Source organism: Nerophis ophidion, linkage group LG13 (genome assembly GCF_033978795.1).
Source record: "Nerophis ophidion isolate RoL-2023_Sa linkage group LG13, RoL_Noph_v1.0, whole genome shotgun sequence".
In the NCBI taxonomy this organism is placed as follows: domain Eukaryota; kingdom Metazoa; phylum Chordata; class Actinopteri; order Syngnathiformes; family Syngnathidae; genus Nerophis; species Nerophis ophidion.
In genome coordinates, this window is record NC_084623.1 from 26,673,047 (window position 1) to 26,688,994 (window position 15,948).

Consider the following 15,948-nt stretch of genomic DNA (forward strand, 5'->3'; position numbering starts at 1 on the left):
TCCAAAGAGTTACATAGGCTGAGAAAAAGATCAGTGATTATTGTATCACACACGTGTAGCTCATTGCAGAAAGGTCCTGTCAACCAGCTTGCCACTTTTAAAAATTGGATTCTGAGGACTGCCTCTCGGCTTACGGCCATACTACCCGAAGATCGCCCGATCTCGTCTGATCTCGGAAGCTAAGCTGGGTCTGGCCTGGTTAGTACTTGGATGGGAGACTGCCTAGGAATACCAGGTGCTGTAGGCATTTAGCGATGCTCCCAGTATAGGGCGCACTTTCTCACTTTTGTTTTTGTCAAAATGGCTATAGATACTTGCCACACTTGTCAAAACGCTACATTATGATCGTCCAAACAAACCGCTGGTCTCCACCCAAAACATGTTTGTTTAGTTTTGACTCGGTCTGACATTTATAGCAAGATTTGCAGTGTCGCCAACAGTGACCCATGTGCCTCAAGGCACTTCAGTGCTAACAGTGGGGCAAAAGTCCAAAGAGTTACATAGGCTAAGAAAAAGAGCAGTGATTATTGTATCACACACGTGTAGCTCATTGCAGAAAGGTCCTGTCAACCAGCTTGCCACATTTAAAAATTGAATTCTGAGGACTCCCTCTCGGCTTACGGCCATACTACCCGAAGATCGCCTGATCTCGGAAGCTAAGCTGGGTCTGGCCTGGTTAGTACTTGGATGGGAGACTGCCTAGGAATACCAGGTGCTGTAGGCTTTTAGCGATGCTCCCAGTATAGGGCGCACTTTCTCCCTTTTGTTTTTGTCACAATGGCTATAGATACTTGCCACACTTGTCAAAACGCTACATTATGCTCGTCCAAACAAAACGCTGGTCTCCACCCAAAACATGTTTAGTTTTGACTCGGTCTGAAATTTATAGCAAGATTTGCAGTGTCGCCAACAGTGACCCATGTGCCTCAAGGCACTTCAGTGCTAACAGTGGGGCAAAAGTCCAAAGAGTTACATAGGCTGAGAAAAAGAGTAGTGATTATTGTATCACACACGTGTAGCTCATTGTAGAAAGGTCCTGTCAACCAGCTTGCCACATTTAAAAATTGAAGTCTGAGGACTGCGCCTCGGCTTACGGCCATACTACCCGAAGATCGCCCGATCTCGTCTGCGCTCTGAAGCTAAGCTGGGTCTGGCCTGGTTAGTACTTGGATGGGAGACTGCCTAGGAATACCAGGTGCTGTAGGCTTTTAGCGATGCTCCCAGTATAGGGCGCACTTTTTCCCTTTTGTTTTTGTCACAATGGCTATAGATACTTGCCACACTTGTCAAAACGCTACATTATGCTCGTCAAAACAAAAGGCTGGTCTCCACCCAAAACATGTTTAGTTTTGACTCGGTCTGAAATTTATAGCAAGATTTGCAGTGTCGCCAACAGTGACCCATGTGCCTCAAGGCACTTCAGTGCTAACAGTGGGGCAAAAGTCCAAAGAGTTACATAGGCTGAGAAAAAGAGCAGTGATTATTGTATCACACACGTGTAGCCAATTGCAGAAAGGTCCTGTCAACCAGCTTGCCACATTTAAAAATTTAATTCTGAGGACTGCGTCTCGGCTTACGGCCATACTACCCGAAGATCGCCCGATCTCGTCTGAGCTCGGAAGCTAAGCTGGGTCTGGCCTGGTTAGTACTTGGATGGGAGACTGCCTAGGAATACCAGGTGCTGTAGGCTTTTAGCGATGCTCCCAGTATAGGGCGCACTTTCTCCCTTTTGTTTTTGTCACAATGGCTAGAGATACTTGCCACACTTGTCAAAACGCTACATTATGCTCGTCCAAACAAACCGCTGGTCTCCACCCAAAACATGTTTGTTTAGTTTTGACTCGGTCTGAAATTTATAGCAAGATTTGCAGTGTCGCCAACAGTGACCCATGTGCCTCAAGGCACTTCAGTGCTAACAGTGGGGCAAAAGTCCAAAGAGTTACATAGGCTGAGAAAAAGAGCAGTGATTATTGTATCACACACGTGTAGCTCATTGCAGAAAGGTCCTGTCAACCAGCTTGCCACATTTAAAAATTGAATTCTGAGGACTACTTCTCGGCTTACGGCCATACTACCCGAAGATCGCCCGATCTCGTCTGATCTCGGAAGCTAAGTTGGGTCTGGCCTGGTTAGTGCTTGGTTGGGAGACTGCCTAGGAATACCAGGTGCTGTAGGCTTTTAGCGATGCTACCAGTATAGGGCGCACTTTCTCCCTTTTGTTTTTTTCACAATGGCTAGAGATACTTGCCACACTTGTCAAAACGCTACATTATGCTCGTCCAAATAAACCGCTGGTCTCCACCCAAAACATGTTTGTTTAGTTTTGACTCGGTCTGAAATTTATAGCAAGATTTGCAGTGTCGCCAACAGTGACCCATGTGCCTCAAGGCACTTCAGTGCTAACAGTGGGGCAAAAGTCCAAAGAGATACATAGGCTGAGAAAAAGAGCAGTGATTATTGTATCACACACGTGTAGCTCATTGCAGAAAGGTCCTGTCAACCAGCTTGCCACGTTTAAAGATTGAATTCTGAGGACTGCGTCTCGGCTTACGGCCATACTACCCGAAGATCGCCCGATCTCGTCTGATCTCGGAAGCTAAACTGGGTCTGGCCTGGTTAGTACTTGGTTGGGAGACTACCTAGGAATCCCAAGTGCTGTAGGCTTTTAGCGATGCTCCCAGTATAGGGCGAACTTTCTCCCTTTTGTTTTTCTCACGATGGCTATAGATACTTGCCACACTTTTCAAAACGCTACATTAGGCTCGTCCAAACAAAACGCTGGTCTCCACCCAAAACATGTTTAGTTTTGACTCGGTCTGAAATTTATAGCAAGATTTGCAGTGTCGCCAACAGTGACCCATGTGCCTCAAGGCACTTCGGTGCTAACAGTGGGGCAAAAGTCCAAAGAGTTACATAGGCTGAGAAAAAGAGCAGTGATTATTGTATCACACACGTGTAGCTCATTGCAGAAAGGTCCTGTCAACCAGCTTGCCACATTTAAAAATTGAATTCTGAGGGCTGCCTCTCGGCTTACGGCCATACTACCCGAAGATCGCCCGATCTCGTCTGATCTCGGAAGCTAAGCTGGGTCTGTCCTGGTTAGTACTTGGATGGGAGACTGCCTAGGAATACCAGGTGCTGTAGGCTTTTAGCGATGCTCCCAGTATAGGGCGCACTTTCTCCCTTTTGTTTTTGTCACAATGGCTATAGATACTTGCCACACTTGTCAAAACGCTACGTTTATGCTTGTCAAAACAAAACACTGGTCTCCACCCAAAACATGTTTAGTTTTGACTCGGTCTGAAATTTATAGCAAGATTTGCAGTGTCGCCAACAGTGACCCATGTGCCTCAAGGCACTTCAGTGCTAACAGTGGGGCAAAAGTCCAAAGAGTTACATAGGCTGAGAAAAAGAGCAGTGATTATTGTATCACACACGTGTATTTCATTGCAGAAAGGTCCTGTCAACCAGCTTGCCACATTTAAAAATTGAATTCTGAGGACTGCCTCTCGGCTTACGGCCATACTACCCGAAGATCGCCCGATCTCGTCTGATCTCGGAAGCTAAGCTGGGTCTGGCCTGGTTAGTACTTGGATGGGAGACTGCTTAGGAATACCAGGTGCTGTAGGCTTTTAGCGATGCTCCCAGTATAGGGCGCACTTTCTCCCTTTTGTTTTTTTCACAATGGCTATAGATACTTGCCACACTTGTCAAAACGCTACATTATGCTCGTCCAAACAAACCGCTGGTCTCCACCCAAAACATGTTTGTTTAGTTTTGACTCGGTCTGAAATTTATAGCAAGATTTGCAGTGTCGCCAACAGTGACCCATGTGCCTCAAGGCACTTCAGTGCTAACAGTGGGGCAAAAGTCCAAAGAGTTACATAGGCTGAGAAAAAGAGCAGTGATTATTGTATCACACACGGGTAGCTCATTGCAGAAAGGTCCTGTCAACCAGCTTGCCACATTTAAAAATTGAATTCTGAGGATTCCCTCTCGGCTTACGGCCATACTACCCGAAGATCGCCCGATCTCGTCTGATCTCGGAAGCTAAGCTGGGTCTGGCCTGGTTAGTACTTGGATGGGAGACTGCCTAGGAATACCAGGTGCTGTAGGCTTTTAGCGATGCTCCCAGTATAGGGCGCACTTTCTCCCTTTTGTTTTTGTCACAATGGCTATAGATACTTGCCACACTTGTCAAAACGCTATGTTTATGCTCGTCCAAACAAAACACTGGTTTCCACCCAAAACATGTTTAGTTTTGAATCGGTCTGAAATTTATAGCAAGATATGCAGTGTCGCCAAAAGTCACCCATGTGCCTCAAGGCACTTCAGTGCTAACAGTGGGCCAAGAGTCCAAAGAGTTACATAGGCTGAGAAAAAGAGCAGTGATTATTGTATCACACACGTGTAGCTCATTGCAGAAAGGTCCTGTCAACCAGCTTGCCACATTTAAAAATTGAATTCTGAGGACTGCGTCTCGGCTTACGGCCATACTACCTGAAGATCTCCCGATCTCGTCTGATCTCGGAAGCTAAGCTGGGTCTGGCCTGGTTAGTACTTGGTTGGGAGACTGCCTAGGAATACCAAGTGCCGTAGGCTTTTAGCGATGCTCCCAGTATAGGGCGCACTTTCTCCCTTTTGTTTTTCTCACAATGGCTATAGATACTTGCCACACTTGTCAAAACGCTACATTATGCTCGTCCAAACAAAACGCTGGTCTCCACCCAAAACATGTTTAGTTTTGACTCGGTCTGAAATTTATAGCAAGATTTGCAGTGTCGCCAACAGTGACCCATGTGCCTCAAGGCACTTCAGTGCTAACAGTGGGGCAAAAGTCCAAAGAGTTACATAGGCTGAGAAAAAGAGCAGTGATTATTGTATCACACACGTGTAGCTCATTGCAGAAAGGTCCTGTCAACCAGCTTGCCACATTTAAAAATTGAATTCTGAGGACTGCCTCTCAGCTTACGGCCATACTACCCGAAGATCGCTCGATCTCGTCTGATCTCGGAAGCTAAGCTGGGTCTGGCCTGGTTAGTACTTGGATGGGAGACTGCCTAGGAATACCAGGTGCTGTAGGCTTTTAGCGATGCTCCCAGTATAGGGCGCACTTTCTCCCTTTTGTTTTTGTCACAATGGCTATAGATACTTGTCACACTTGTCAAAACGCTACATTATGCTCGTCCAAACAAAACGCTGTTCTACACCCAAAACAAGTTTAGTTTTGACTCGGTCTGAAATTTATAGCAAGATTTGCAGTGTCGCCAACAGTGACCCATGTGCCTCAAGGCACTTCAGTGCTAACAGTGGGGCAAAAGTCCAAAGAGTTACATAGGCTGAGAAAAAGAGCAGTGATTATTGTATCACACACGTGTAGCTCATTGCAGAAAGGTCCTGTCAACCAGCTTGCCACATTTAAAAATTGAATTCTGAGGACTACCTCTCGGCTTACGGCCATACTACCCGAAGATCGCCCGATCTCGTCTGATCTCGGAAGCTAAGTTGGGTCTGGCCTGGTTAGTACTTGGTTGGGAGACTGCCTAGGAATACCAGGTGCTGTAGGCTTTTAGCGATGCTACCAGTATAGGGCGCACTTTCTCCCTTTTGTTTTTTTCACAATGGCTCGAGATACTTGCCACACTTGTCAAAACGCTACATTATGCTCATCCAAACAAAACGCTGTTCTACACCCAAAACAAGTTTAGTTTTGACTCGGTCTGAAATTTATAGCAAGATTTGCAGTGTCGCCAACAGTGACCCATGTGCCTCAAGGCACTTCAGTGCTAACAGTGGGGCAAAAGTCCAAAGAGATACATAGGCTGAGAAAAAGAGCAGTGATTATTGTATCACACACGTGTAGCTCATTGCAGAAAGGTCCTGTCAACCAGCTTGCCACATTTAAAAATTGAATTCTGAGGACTGCCTCTCGGCTTACGGCCATACTACCCGAAGATCGCCCGATCTCGTCTGATCTCGGAAGCTAAGCTGGGTCTGGCCTGGTTAGTACTTGGATGGGAGACTGCCTAGGAATACCAGGTGCTGTAAGCTTTTAGCGATGCTCCCAGTATAGGGCGCACTTTCTCCCTTTTGTTTTTGTCACAATGGCTATAGATACTTGCCACACTTGTCAAAACGCTACATTATGCTCGTCCAAACAAAACGCTGGTCTCCACCCAAAACATGTTTAGTTTTGACTCGGTCTGAAATTTATAGCAAGATTTGCAGTGTCGCCAACAGTGACCCATGTGCCTCAAGGCACTTCAGTGCTAACAGTGGGGCAAAAGTCCAAAGAGTTACATAGGCTGAGAAAAAGAGTAGTGATTATTGTATCACACACGTGTAGCTCATTGTAGAAAGGTCCTGTCAACCAGCTTGCCACATTTAAAAATTGAAGTCTGAGGACTGCGTCTCGGCTTACGGCCATACTACCCGAAGATCGCCCGATCTCGTCTGAGCTCGGAAGCTAAGCTGGGTCTGGCCTGGTTAGTACTTGGATGGGAGACTGCCTAGGAATACCAGGTACTGTAGGCTTTTAGCGATGCTCCCAGTATAGGGCGCACTTTCTCCCTTTTGTTTTTGTCACAATGGCTATAGATACTTGCCACACTTGTCAAAACGCTACGTTTATGCTCGTCCAAAAAAAACACTGGTCTCCACCCAAAACATGTTTAGTTTTGACTCGGTCTGAAATTTATAGCAAGATATGCAGTGTCGCCAAAAGTCACCCATGTGCCTCAAGGCACTTCAGTGCTAACAGTGGGCCAACAGTCCAAAGAGTTACATAGGCTGAGAAAAAGAGCAGTGATTATTGTATCACACACGTGTAGCTCATTGCAGAAAGGTCCTGTCAACCAGCTTGCCACATTTAAAAATTGAATTCTGAGGACTGCGTCTCGGCTTACGGCCATACTACCTGAAGATCGCCCGATCTCGTCTGATCTCGGAAGCTAAGTTGGGTCTGGCCTGGTTAGTACTTGTTTGGGAGACTGCCTAGGAATACCAAGTGCCGTAGGCTTTTAGCGATGCTCCCAGTATAGGGCGCACTTTCTCCCTTTTGTTTTTTTCACAATGGCTAGAGATACTTGCCACACTTGTCAAAACGCTACATTATGCTCGTCCAAACAAACCGCTGGTCTCCACCCAAAACATGTTTGTTTAGTTTTGACTCGGTCTGAAATTTATAGCAAGATTTGCAGTGTCGCCAACAGTGACCCATGTCCCTCAAGGCACTTCAGTGCTAACAGTGGGGCAAAAGTCCAAAGAGTTACATAGGCTGAGAAAAAGAGCAGTGATTATTGTATCACACACGTGTAGCTCATTGCAGAAAGGTCCTGTCAACCAGCTTGCCACATTTAAAAATTGAATTCTGAGGACTGCCTCTCGGCTTACGGCCATACTAACCGAAGATAGCCCGATCTCGTCTGATCTCGGAAGCTAAGCTGGGTCTGGCCTGGTTAGTACTTGGATGGGAGACTGCCTAGGAATACCAGGTGCTGTAAGCTTTTAGCGATGCTCCCAGTATAGGGCGCACTTTCTCCCTTTTGTTTTTCTCACAATGGCTATAGATACTTGCCACACTTGTCAAAACGCTACATTATGCTCGTCCAAACAAAACGCTGTTCTACACCCAAAACAAGTTTAGTTTTGACTCGGTCTGAAATTTATTGCAAGATTTGCAGTGTCGCCAACAGTGACCCATGTGCCTCAAGGCACTTCAGTGCTAACAGTGGGGCAAAAGTCCAAAGAGTTACATAGGCTGAGAAAAAGAGCAGTGATTATTGTATCACACACGTGTAGCTCATTGCAGAAAGGTCCTGTCAACCAGCTTGCCACATTTAAAAATTGAATTCTGAGGACTGCCTCTCGGCTTACGGCCATACTACCCGAAGATCGCCCGATCTCGTCTGATCTCGGAAGCTAAGTTGGGTCTGGCCTGGTTAGTACTTGGTTGGGAGACTGCCTAGGAATACCAGGTGCTGTAGGCTTTTAGCGATGCTACCAGTATAGGGCGCACTTTCTCCCTTTTGTTTTTTTCACAATGGCTAGAGATACTTGCCACACTTGTCAAAACGCTACATTATGCTCGTCCAAACAAACCGCTGGTCTCCACCCAAAACATGTTTGTTTAGTTTTGACTCGGTCTGAAATTTATAGCAAGATTTGCAGTGTCGCCAACAGTGACCCATGTGCCTCAAGGCACTTCAGTGCTAACAGTGGGGCAAAAGTCCAAAGAGTTACATAGGCTGAGAAAAAGAGCAGTGATTATTGTATCACACACGTGTAGCTCATTGCAGAAAGGTCCTGTCAACCAGCTTGCCACATTTAAAAATTGAATTCTGAGGACTGCCTCTCGGCTTACGGCCATACTACCCGAAGATCGCCCGATCTCGTCTGATCTCGGAAGCTAAGCTGGGTCTGGCCTGGTTAGTACTTGGATGGGAGACTGCCTAGGAATACCAGGTGCTGTAGGCTTTTAGCGATGCTCCCAGTATAGGGCGCACTTTCTCCCTTTTGTTTTTGTCACAATGGCTATAGATACTTCCCACACTTGTCAAAACGCTACATTATGCTCGTCCAAACAAACCGCTGGTCTCCACCCAAAACATGTTTGTTTAGTTTTGACTCGGTCTGAAATTTATAGCAAGATTTGCAGTGTCGCCAACAGTGACCCATGTGCCTCAAGGCACTTCAGTGCTAACAGTGGGGCAAAAGTCCAAAGAGTTACGTAGGCTGAGAAAAAGAGCAGTGATTATTGTATCACACACGTGTAGCTCATTGTAGAAAGGTCCTGTCAACCAGCTTGCCACATTTAAAAATTTAAGTCTGAGGACTGCGTCTCGGCTTACGGCCATACTACCCGAAGATCGCCCGATCTCGTCTGAGCTTGGAAGCTAAGCTGGGTCTGGCCTGGTTAGTACTTGGATGGGAGACTGCCTAGGAATACCAGGTGCTGTAGGCTTTTAGCGATGCTCCCAGTATAGGGCGCACTTTCTCCCTTTTGTTTTTGTCACAATGGCTATAGATACTTGCCACACTTGTCAAAACGCTACGTTTATGCTCGTCCAAAAAAAACACTGGTCTCCACCCAAAACATGTTTAGTTTTGACTCGGTCTGAAATTTATAGCAAGATATGCAGTGTCGCCAAAAGTCACCCATGTGCCTCAAGGCACTTCAGTGCTAACAGTGGGCCAACAGTCCAAAGAGTTACATAGGCTGAGAAAAAGAGCAGTGATTATTGTATCACACACGTGTAGCTCATTGCAGAAAGGTCCTGTCAACCAGCTTGCCACATTTAAAAATTGAATTCTGAGGACTGCGTCTCGGCTTACGGCCATACTACCTGAAGATCGCCCGATCTCGTCTGATCTCGGAAGCTAAGCTGGGTCTGGCCTGGTTAGTACTTGGTTGGGAGACTGCCTAGGAATACCAAGTGCCGTAGGCTTTTAGCGATGCTCCCAGTATAGGGCGCACTTTCTCCCTTTTGTTTTTCTCACAATGGCTATAGATACTTGCCACACTTGTCAAAACGCTACATTATGCTCGTCCAAACAAAACGCTGTTCTACACCCAAAACAAGTTTAGTTTTGACTCGGTCTGAAATTTATAGCAAGATTTGCAGTGTCGCCAACAGTGACCCATGTGCCTCAAGGCACTTCAGTGCTAACAGTGGGGCAAAAGTCCAAAGAGTTACATAGGCTGAGAAAAAGAGCAGTGATTATTGTATCACACACGTGTAGCTCATTGCAGAAAGGTCCTGTCAACCAGCTTGCCACATTTAAAAATTGAATTCTGAGGACTGCCTCTCGGCTTACGGCCATACTACCCGAAGATAGCCCGATCTCGTCTGATCTCGGAAGCTAAGCTGGGTCTGGCCTGGTTAGTACTTGGATGGGAGACTGCCTAGGAATACCAGGTGCTGTAGGCATTTAGCGATGCTCCCAGTATAAGGCTTACTTTCTCGCTTTTGTTTTTGTCACAATGGCTATAGATACTTGCCACACTTGTCAAAACGCTACATTATGCTCGTCCAAACAAACCGCTGGTCTCCACCCAAAACATGTTTGTTTAGTTTTGACTCGGTCTGAAATTTATAGCAAGATTTGCAGTGTCGCCAACAGTGACCCATGTGCCTCAAGGCACTTCAGTGCTAACAGTGGGGCAAAAGTCCAAAGAGATACATAGGCTGAGAAAAAGAGCAGTGATTATTGAATCACACACGTGTAGCTCATTGCAAAAAGGTCCTGTCAACCAACTTGCCACATTTAAAAATTGAATTCTGAGGGTTGCCTCTCGGCTTACGGCCATACTACCCGAAGATCGCCCGATCTCGTCTGATCTCGGAAGCTAAGCTGGGTCTGGCCTGGTTAGTACTTGGATGGGAGACTGCCTAGGAATACCAGGTGCTGTAAGGTTTTAGCGATGCTCCCAGTATAGGGCGCACTTTCTCCCTTTTGTTTTTGTCACAATGGCTATAGATACTTGCCACACTTGTCAAAACGCTACATTATGCTCGTCCAAACAAAACGCTGGTCTCCACCCAAAACATGTTTAGTTTTGACTCGGTCTGAAATTTATAGCAAGATTTGCAGTGTCGCCAACAGTGACCCATGTGCCTCAAGGCACTTCAGTGCTAACAGTGGGGCAAAAGTCCAAAGAGTTACATAGGCTGAGAAAAAGAGTAGTGATTATTGTATCACACACGTGTAGCTCATTGCAGAAAGGTCCTGTCAACCAGCTTCCCACATTTAAAAATTGAAGTCTGAGGACTGCGTCTCGGCTTACGGCCATACTACCCGGAGATCGCCCGATCTCGTCTGAGCTCGGAAGCTAAGCTGGGTCTGGCCTGGTTAGTACTTGGATGGGAGACTGCCTAGGAATACCAGGTGCTGTAGGCTTTTAGCGATGCTCCCAGTATAGGGCGCACTTTCTCCCTTTTGTTTTTGTCACAATGGCTATAGATACTTGCCACACTTGTCAAAACGCTACATTATGCTCGTCCAAACAAACCGCTGGTCTCCACCCAAAACATGTTTGTTTAGTTTTGACTCGGTCTGAAATTTATAGCAAGATATGCAGTGTCGCCAAAAGTCACCCATGTGCCTATAGGCACTTCAGTGCTAACAGTGGGCCAAGAGTCCAAAGAGTTACATAGATTGAGAAAAAGAGCAGTGATTATTGTATCACACACGTGTAGCTCATTGCTGAAAGGTCCTGTCAACCAGCTTGCCACATTTAAAAATTGAATTATGAGGACTGCGTCTCGGCTTACGGCCATACTACCCGAAGATCGCCCGATCTCGTCTGATCTCGGAAGCTAAGCTGGGTCTGACCTGGTTAGTACTTGGTTGGGAGACTGCCTAGGAATACCAAGTGCTGTAGGCTTTTAGCGATGCTCCCAGTATAGGGCGCACTTTCTCCCTTTTGTTTTTGTCACAATGGCTATAGATACTTGCAACACTTGTCAAAATGCTACATTATGCTCGTCCAAACAAACCGCTGGTCTCCACCCAAAACATGTTTGTTTAGTTTTGACTCGGTCTGAAATTTATAGCAAGATTTGCAGTGTCGCCAACAGTGACCCATGTGCCTCAAGGCACTTCAGTGCTAACAGTGGGGCAAAAGTCCAAAGAGTTACATAGGCTGAGAAAAAGAGCAGTGATTATTGTATCACACACGTGTAGCTCATTGCAGAAAGGTCCTGTCAACCAGCTTGCCACATTTAAAAATTGAATTCTGAGGACTGCCTCTCGGCTTACGGCCATACTAACCGAAGATAGCCCGATCTCGTCTGATCTCGGAAGCTAAGCTGGGTCTGGCCTGGTTAGTACTTGGATGGGAGACTGCCTAGGAATACCAGGTGCTGTAAGCTTTTAGCGATGCTCCCAGTATAGGGCGCACTTTCTCCCTTTTGTTTTTCTCACAATGGCTATAGATACTTGCCACACTTGTCAAAACGCTACATTATGCTCGTCCAAACAAAACGCTGTTCTACACCCAAAACAAGTTTAGTTTTGACTCGGTCTGAAATTTATTGCAAGATTTGCAGTGTCGCCAACAGTGACCCATGTGCCTCAAGGCACTTCAGTGCTAACAGTGGGGCAAAAGTCCAAAGAGTTACATAGGCTGAGAAAAAGAGCAGTGATTATTGTATCACACACGTGTAGCTCATTGCAGAAAGGTCCTGTCAACCAGCTTGCCACATTTAAAAATTGAATTCTGAGGACTGCCTCTCGGCTTACGGCCATACTACCCGAAGATCGCCCGATCTCGTCTGATCTCGGAAGCTAAGTTGGGTCTGGCCTGGTTAGTACTTGGTTGGGAGACTGCCTAGGAATACCAGGTGCTGTAGGCTTTTAGCGATGCTACCAGTATAGGGCGCACTTTCTCCCTTTTGTTTTTTTCACAATGGCTAGAGATACTTGCCACACTTGTCAAAACGCTACATTATGCTCGTCCAAACAAACCGCTGGTCTCCACCCAAAACATGTTTGTTTAGTTTTGACTCGGTCTGAAATTTATAGCAAGATTTGCAGTGTCGCCAACAGTGACCCATGTGCCTCAAGGCACTTCAGTGCTAACAGTGGGGCAAAAGTCCAAAGAGTTACATAGGCTGAGAAAAAGAGCAGTGATTATTGTATCACACACGTGTAGCTCATTGCAGAAAGGTCCTGTCAACCAGCTTGCCACATTTAAAAATTGAATTCTGAGGACTGCCTCTCGGCTTACGGCCATACTACCCGAAGATCGCCCGATCTCGTCTGATCTCGGAAGCTAAGCTGGGTCTGGCCTGGTTAGTACTTGGATGGGAGACTGCCTAGGAATACCAGGTGCTGTAGGCTTTTAGCGATGCTCCCAGTATAGGGCGCACTTTCTCCCTTTTGTTTTTGTCACAATGGCTATAGATACTTCCCACACTTGTCAAAACGCTACATTATGCTCGTCCAAACAAACCGCTGGTCTCCACCCAAAACATGTTTGTTTAGTTTTGACTCGGTCTGAAATTTATAGCAAGATTTGCAGTGTCGCCAACAGTGACCCATGTGCCTCAAGGCACTTCAGTGCTAACAGTGGGGCAAAAGTCCAAAGAGTTACGTAGGCTGAGAAAAAGAGCAGTGATTATTGTATCACACACGTGTAGCTCATTGCAGAAAGGTCCTGTCAACCAGCTTGCCACATTTAAAAATTGAATTCTGAGGACTGCCTCTCGGCTTACGGCCATACTAACCGAAGATAGCCCGATCTCGTCTGATCTCGGAAGCTAAGCTGGGTCTGGCCTGGTTAGTACTTGGATGGGAGACTGCCTAGGAATACCAGGTGCTGTAAGCTTTTAGCGATGCTCCCAGTATAGGGCGCACTTTCTCCCTTTTGTTTTTGTCACAATGGCTATAGATACTTGGCACACTTGTCAAAACGCTACATTATGCTCGTCCAAACAAAACGCTGGTCTCCACCCAAAACATGTTTAGTTTTGACTCGGTCTGAAATTTATAGCAAGATTTGCAGTGTCGCCAACAGTGACCCATGTGCCTCAAGGCACTTCAGTGCTAACAGTGGGGCAAAAGTCCAAAGAGTTACATAGGCTGAGAAAAAGATTAGTGATTATTGTATCACACACGTGTAGCTCATTGTAGAAAGGTCCTGTCAACCAGCTTGCCACATTTAAAAATTTAAGTCTGAGGACTGCGTCTCAGCTTACGGCCATACTACCCGAAGATCGCCCGATCTCGTCTGAGCTTGGAAGCTAAGCTGGGTCTGGCCTGGTTAGTACTTGGATGGGAGACTGCCTAGGAATACCAGGTGCTGTAGGCTTTTAGCGATGCTCCCAGTATAGGGCGCACTTTCTCCCTTTTGTTTTTGTCACAATGGCTATAGATACTTGCCACACTTGTCAAAACGCTACGTTTATGCTCGTCCAAAAAAAACACTGGTCTCCACCCAAAACATGTTTAGTTTTGACTCGGTCTGAAATTTATAGCAAGATATGCAGTGTCGCCAAAAGTCACCCATGTGCCTCAAGGCACTTCAGTGCTAACAGTGGGCCAACAGTCCAAAGAGTTACATAGGCTGAGAAAAAGAGCAGTGATTATTGTATCACACACGTGTAGCTCATTGCAGAAAGGTCCTGTCAACCAGCTTGCCACATTTAAAAATTGAATTCTGAGGACTGCGTCTCGGCTTACGGCCATACTACCTGAAGATCGCCCGATCTCGTCTGATCTCGGAAGCTAAGCTGGGTCTGGCCTGGTTAGTACTTGGTTGGGAGACTGCCTAGGAATACCAAGTGCCGTAGGCTTTTAGCGATGCTCCCAGTATAGGGCGCACTTTCTCCCTTTTGTTTTTCTCACAATGGCTATAGATACTTGCCACACTTGTCAAAACGCTACATTATGCTCGTCCAAACAAAACGCTGTTCTACACCCAAAACAAGTTTAGTTTTGACTCGGTCTGAAATTTATAGCAAGATTTGCAGTGTCGCCAACAGTGACCCATGTGCCTCAAGGCACTTCAGTGCTAACAGTGGGGCAAAAGTCCAAAGAGTTACATAGGCTGAGAAAAAGAGCAGTGATTATTGTATCACACACGTGTAGCTCATTGCAGAAAGGTCCTGTCAACCAGCTTGCCACATTTAAAAATTGAATTCTGAGGACTGCCTCTCGGCTTACGGCCATACTACCCGAAGATCGCCCGATGTCGTCTGATCTCGGAAGCTAAGCTGGGTCTGGCCTGGTTAGTACTTGGATGGGAGACTGCCTAGGAATACCAGGTGCTGTAGGCATTTAGCGATGCTCCCAGTATAAGGCTTACTTTCTCGCTTTTGTTTTTGTCACAATGGCTATAGATACTTGCCACACTTGTCAAAACGCTACATTATGCTCGTCCAAACAAACCGCTGGTCTCCACCCAAAACATGTTTGTTTAGTTTTGACTCGGTCTGAAATTTATAGCAAGATTTGCAGTGTCGCCAACAGTGACCCATGTGCCTCAAGGCACTTCAGTGCTAACAGTGGGGCAAAAGTCCAAAGAGATACATAGGCTGAGAAAAAGAGCAGTGATTATTGAATCACACACGTGTAGCTCATTGCAGAAAGGTCCTGTCAACCAACTTGCCACATTTAAAAATTGAATTCTGAGGGTTGCCTCTCGGCTTACGGCCATACTACCCGAAGATCGCCCGATCTCGTCTGATCTCGGAAGCTAAGCTGGGTCTGGCCTGGTTAGTACTTGGATGGGAGACTGCCTAGGAATACCAGGTGCTGTAAGGTTTTAGCGATGCTCCCAGTATAGGGCGCACTTTCTCCCTTTTGTTTTTGTCACAATGGCTATAGATACTTGCAACACTTGTCAAAATGCTACATTATGCTCGTCCAAACAATACGCTGGTCTCCACCCAAAACATGTTTAGTTTTGACTCGGTCTGAAATTTATAGCAAGATTTGCAGTGTCGCCAACAGTGACCCATGTGCCTCAAGGCACTTCAGTGCTAACAGTGGGGCAAAAGTCCAAAGAGTTACATAGGCTGAGAAAAAGAGTAGTGATTATTGTATCACACACGTGTAGCTCATTGCAGAAAGGTCCTGTCAACCAGCTTCCCACATTTAAAAATTGAAGTCTGAGGACTGCGTCTCGGCTTACGGCCATACTACCCGGAGATCGCCCGATCTCGTCTGAGCTCGGAAGCTAAGCTGGGTCTGGCCTGGTTAGTACTTGGATGGGAGACTGCCTAGGAATACCAGGTGCTGTAGGCTTTTAGCGATGCTCCCAGTATAGGGCGCACTTTCTCCCTTTTGTTTTTGTCACAATGGCTATAGATACTTGCCACACTTGTCAAAACGCTACGTTTATGCTTGTCCAAACAAAACACTGGTCTCCACCCAAAAAATGTTTAGTTTTGATTCGGTCTGAAATTTATAGCAAGATTTGCAGTGTCGCCAACAGTGACCCAT

The 15,948-nt window shown here is 46.2% G+C and overlaps 3 non-coding genes and 30 pseudogenes across 3 annotated transcripts; all 33 read left to right on the top strand.

Moving 5' to 3' along the window:
* Positions 1-128: 128 nt before the first annotated feature.
* On the top strand, positions 129-247 carry LOC133567785 (5S ribosomal RNA; annotated as a pseudogene).
* A 368-nt stretch (positions 248-615) lies between these two features.
* LOC133567423 (5S ribosomal RNA) lies at positions 616-724 on the top strand (annotated as a pseudogene).
* A 364-nt stretch (positions 725-1,088) lies between these two features.
* Positions 1,089-1,207, top strand: LOC133567161 (5S ribosomal RNA; annotated as a pseudogene).
* Positions 1,208-1,571: 364 nt separating this feature from the next.
* On the top strand, positions 1,572-1,690 carry LOC133565397 (5S ribosomal RNA; annotated as a pseudogene).
* A 368-nt stretch (positions 1,691-2,058) lies between these two features.
* Positions 2,059-2,177, top strand: LOC133565935 (5S ribosomal RNA; annotated as a pseudogene).
* A 368-nt stretch (positions 2,178-2,545) lies between these two features.
* Positions 2,546-2,664, top strand: LOC133566923 (5S ribosomal RNA; annotated as a pseudogene).
* A 364-nt stretch (positions 2,665-3,028) lies between these two features.
* On the top strand, positions 3,029-3,147 carry LOC133565907 (5S ribosomal RNA; annotated as a pseudogene).
* Positions 3,148-3,512: 365 nt separating this feature from the next.
* LOC133565018 (5S ribosomal RNA) lies at positions 3,513-3,631 on the top strand (annotated as a pseudogene).
* A 368-nt stretch (positions 3,632-3,999) lies between these two features.
* On the top strand, positions 4,000-4,118 carry LOC133567723 (5S ribosomal RNA; annotated as a pseudogene).
* A 365-nt stretch (positions 4,119-4,483) lies between these two features.
* On the top strand, positions 4,484-4,602 carry LOC133566729 (5S ribosomal RNA; annotated as a pseudogene).
* A 364-nt stretch (positions 4,603-4,966) lies between these two features.
* On the top strand, positions 4,967-5,085 carry LOC133565463 (5S ribosomal RNA; annotated as a pseudogene).
* A 364-nt stretch (positions 5,086-5,449) lies between these two features.
* On the top strand, positions 5,450-5,568 carry LOC133565637 (5S ribosomal RNA; annotated as a pseudogene).
* A 364-nt stretch (positions 5,569-5,932) lies between these two features.
* Positions 5,933-6,051, top strand: LOC133565158 (5S ribosomal RNA). The gene has a single exon (XR_009809423.1). It is a non-coding gene; the product is annotated as a 5S ribosomal RNA (ribosomal RNA).
* Positions 6,052-6,415: 364 nt separating this feature from the next.
* Positions 6,416-6,534, top strand: LOC133566080 (5S ribosomal RNA; annotated as a pseudogene).
* A 365-nt stretch (positions 6,535-6,899) lies between these two features.
* Positions 6,900-7,018, top strand: LOC133566795 (5S ribosomal RNA; annotated as a pseudogene).
* Positions 7,019-7,386: 368 nt separating this feature from the next.
* On the top strand, positions 7,387-7,505 carry LOC133566591 (5S ribosomal RNA; annotated as a pseudogene).
* A 364-nt stretch (positions 7,506-7,869) lies between these two features.
* On the top strand, positions 7,870-7,988 carry LOC133565650 (5S ribosomal RNA; annotated as a pseudogene).
* A 368-nt stretch (positions 7,989-8,356) lies between these two features.
* Positions 8,357-8,475, top strand: LOC133567724 (5S ribosomal RNA; annotated as a pseudogene).
* Positions 8,476-8,843: 368 nt separating this feature from the next.
* On the top strand, positions 8,844-8,962 carry LOC133566240 (5S ribosomal RNA; annotated as a pseudogene).
* Positions 8,963-9,327: 365 nt separating this feature from the next.
* Positions 9,328-9,446, top strand: LOC133566674 (5S ribosomal RNA; annotated as a pseudogene).
* Positions 9,447-9,810: 364 nt separating this feature from the next.
* LOC133566183 (5S ribosomal RNA) lies at positions 9,811-9,929 on the top strand (annotated as a pseudogene).
* A 368-nt stretch (positions 9,930-10,297) lies between these two features.
* On the top strand, positions 10,298-10,416 carry LOC133565468 (5S ribosomal RNA; annotated as a pseudogene).
* Positions 10,417-10,780: 364 nt separating this feature from the next.
* Positions 10,781-10,899, top strand: LOC133567636 (5S ribosomal RNA). The gene has a single exon (XR_009809464.1). It is a non-coding gene; the product is annotated as a 5S ribosomal RNA (ribosomal RNA).
* A 368-nt stretch (positions 10,900-11,267) lies between these two features.
* Positions 11,268-11,386, top strand: LOC133566956 (5S ribosomal RNA; annotated as a pseudogene).
* A 368-nt stretch (positions 11,387-11,754) lies between these two features.
* LOC133566592 (5S ribosomal RNA) lies at positions 11,755-11,873 on the top strand (annotated as a pseudogene).
* Positions 11,874-12,237: 364 nt separating this feature from the next.
* On the top strand, positions 12,238-12,356 carry LOC133565662 (5S ribosomal RNA; annotated as a pseudogene).
* Positions 12,357-12,724: 368 nt separating this feature from the next.
* LOC133567726 (5S ribosomal RNA) lies at positions 12,725-12,843 on the top strand (annotated as a pseudogene).
* Positions 12,844-13,211: 368 nt separating this feature from the next.
* On the top strand, positions 13,212-13,330 carry LOC133566593 (5S ribosomal RNA; annotated as a pseudogene).
* Positions 13,331-13,694: 364 nt separating this feature from the next.
* On the top strand, positions 13,695-13,813 carry LOC133566242 (5S ribosomal RNA; annotated as a pseudogene).
* Positions 13,814-14,178: 365 nt separating this feature from the next.
* Positions 14,179-14,297, top strand: LOC133566676 (5S ribosomal RNA; annotated as a pseudogene).
* A 364-nt stretch (positions 14,298-14,661) lies between these two features.
* LOC133566913 (5S ribosomal RNA) lies at positions 14,662-14,780 on the top strand (annotated as a pseudogene).
* A 368-nt stretch (positions 14,781-15,148) lies between these two features.
* On the top strand, positions 15,149-15,267 carry LOC133565469 (5S ribosomal RNA; annotated as a pseudogene).
* A 364-nt stretch (positions 15,268-15,631) lies between these two features.
* LOC133567649 (5S ribosomal RNA) lies at positions 15,632-15,750 on the top strand. The gene has a single exon (XR_009809465.1). It is a non-coding gene; the product is annotated as a 5S ribosomal RNA (ribosomal RNA).
* Positions 15,751-15,948: the final 198 nt, after the last annotated feature.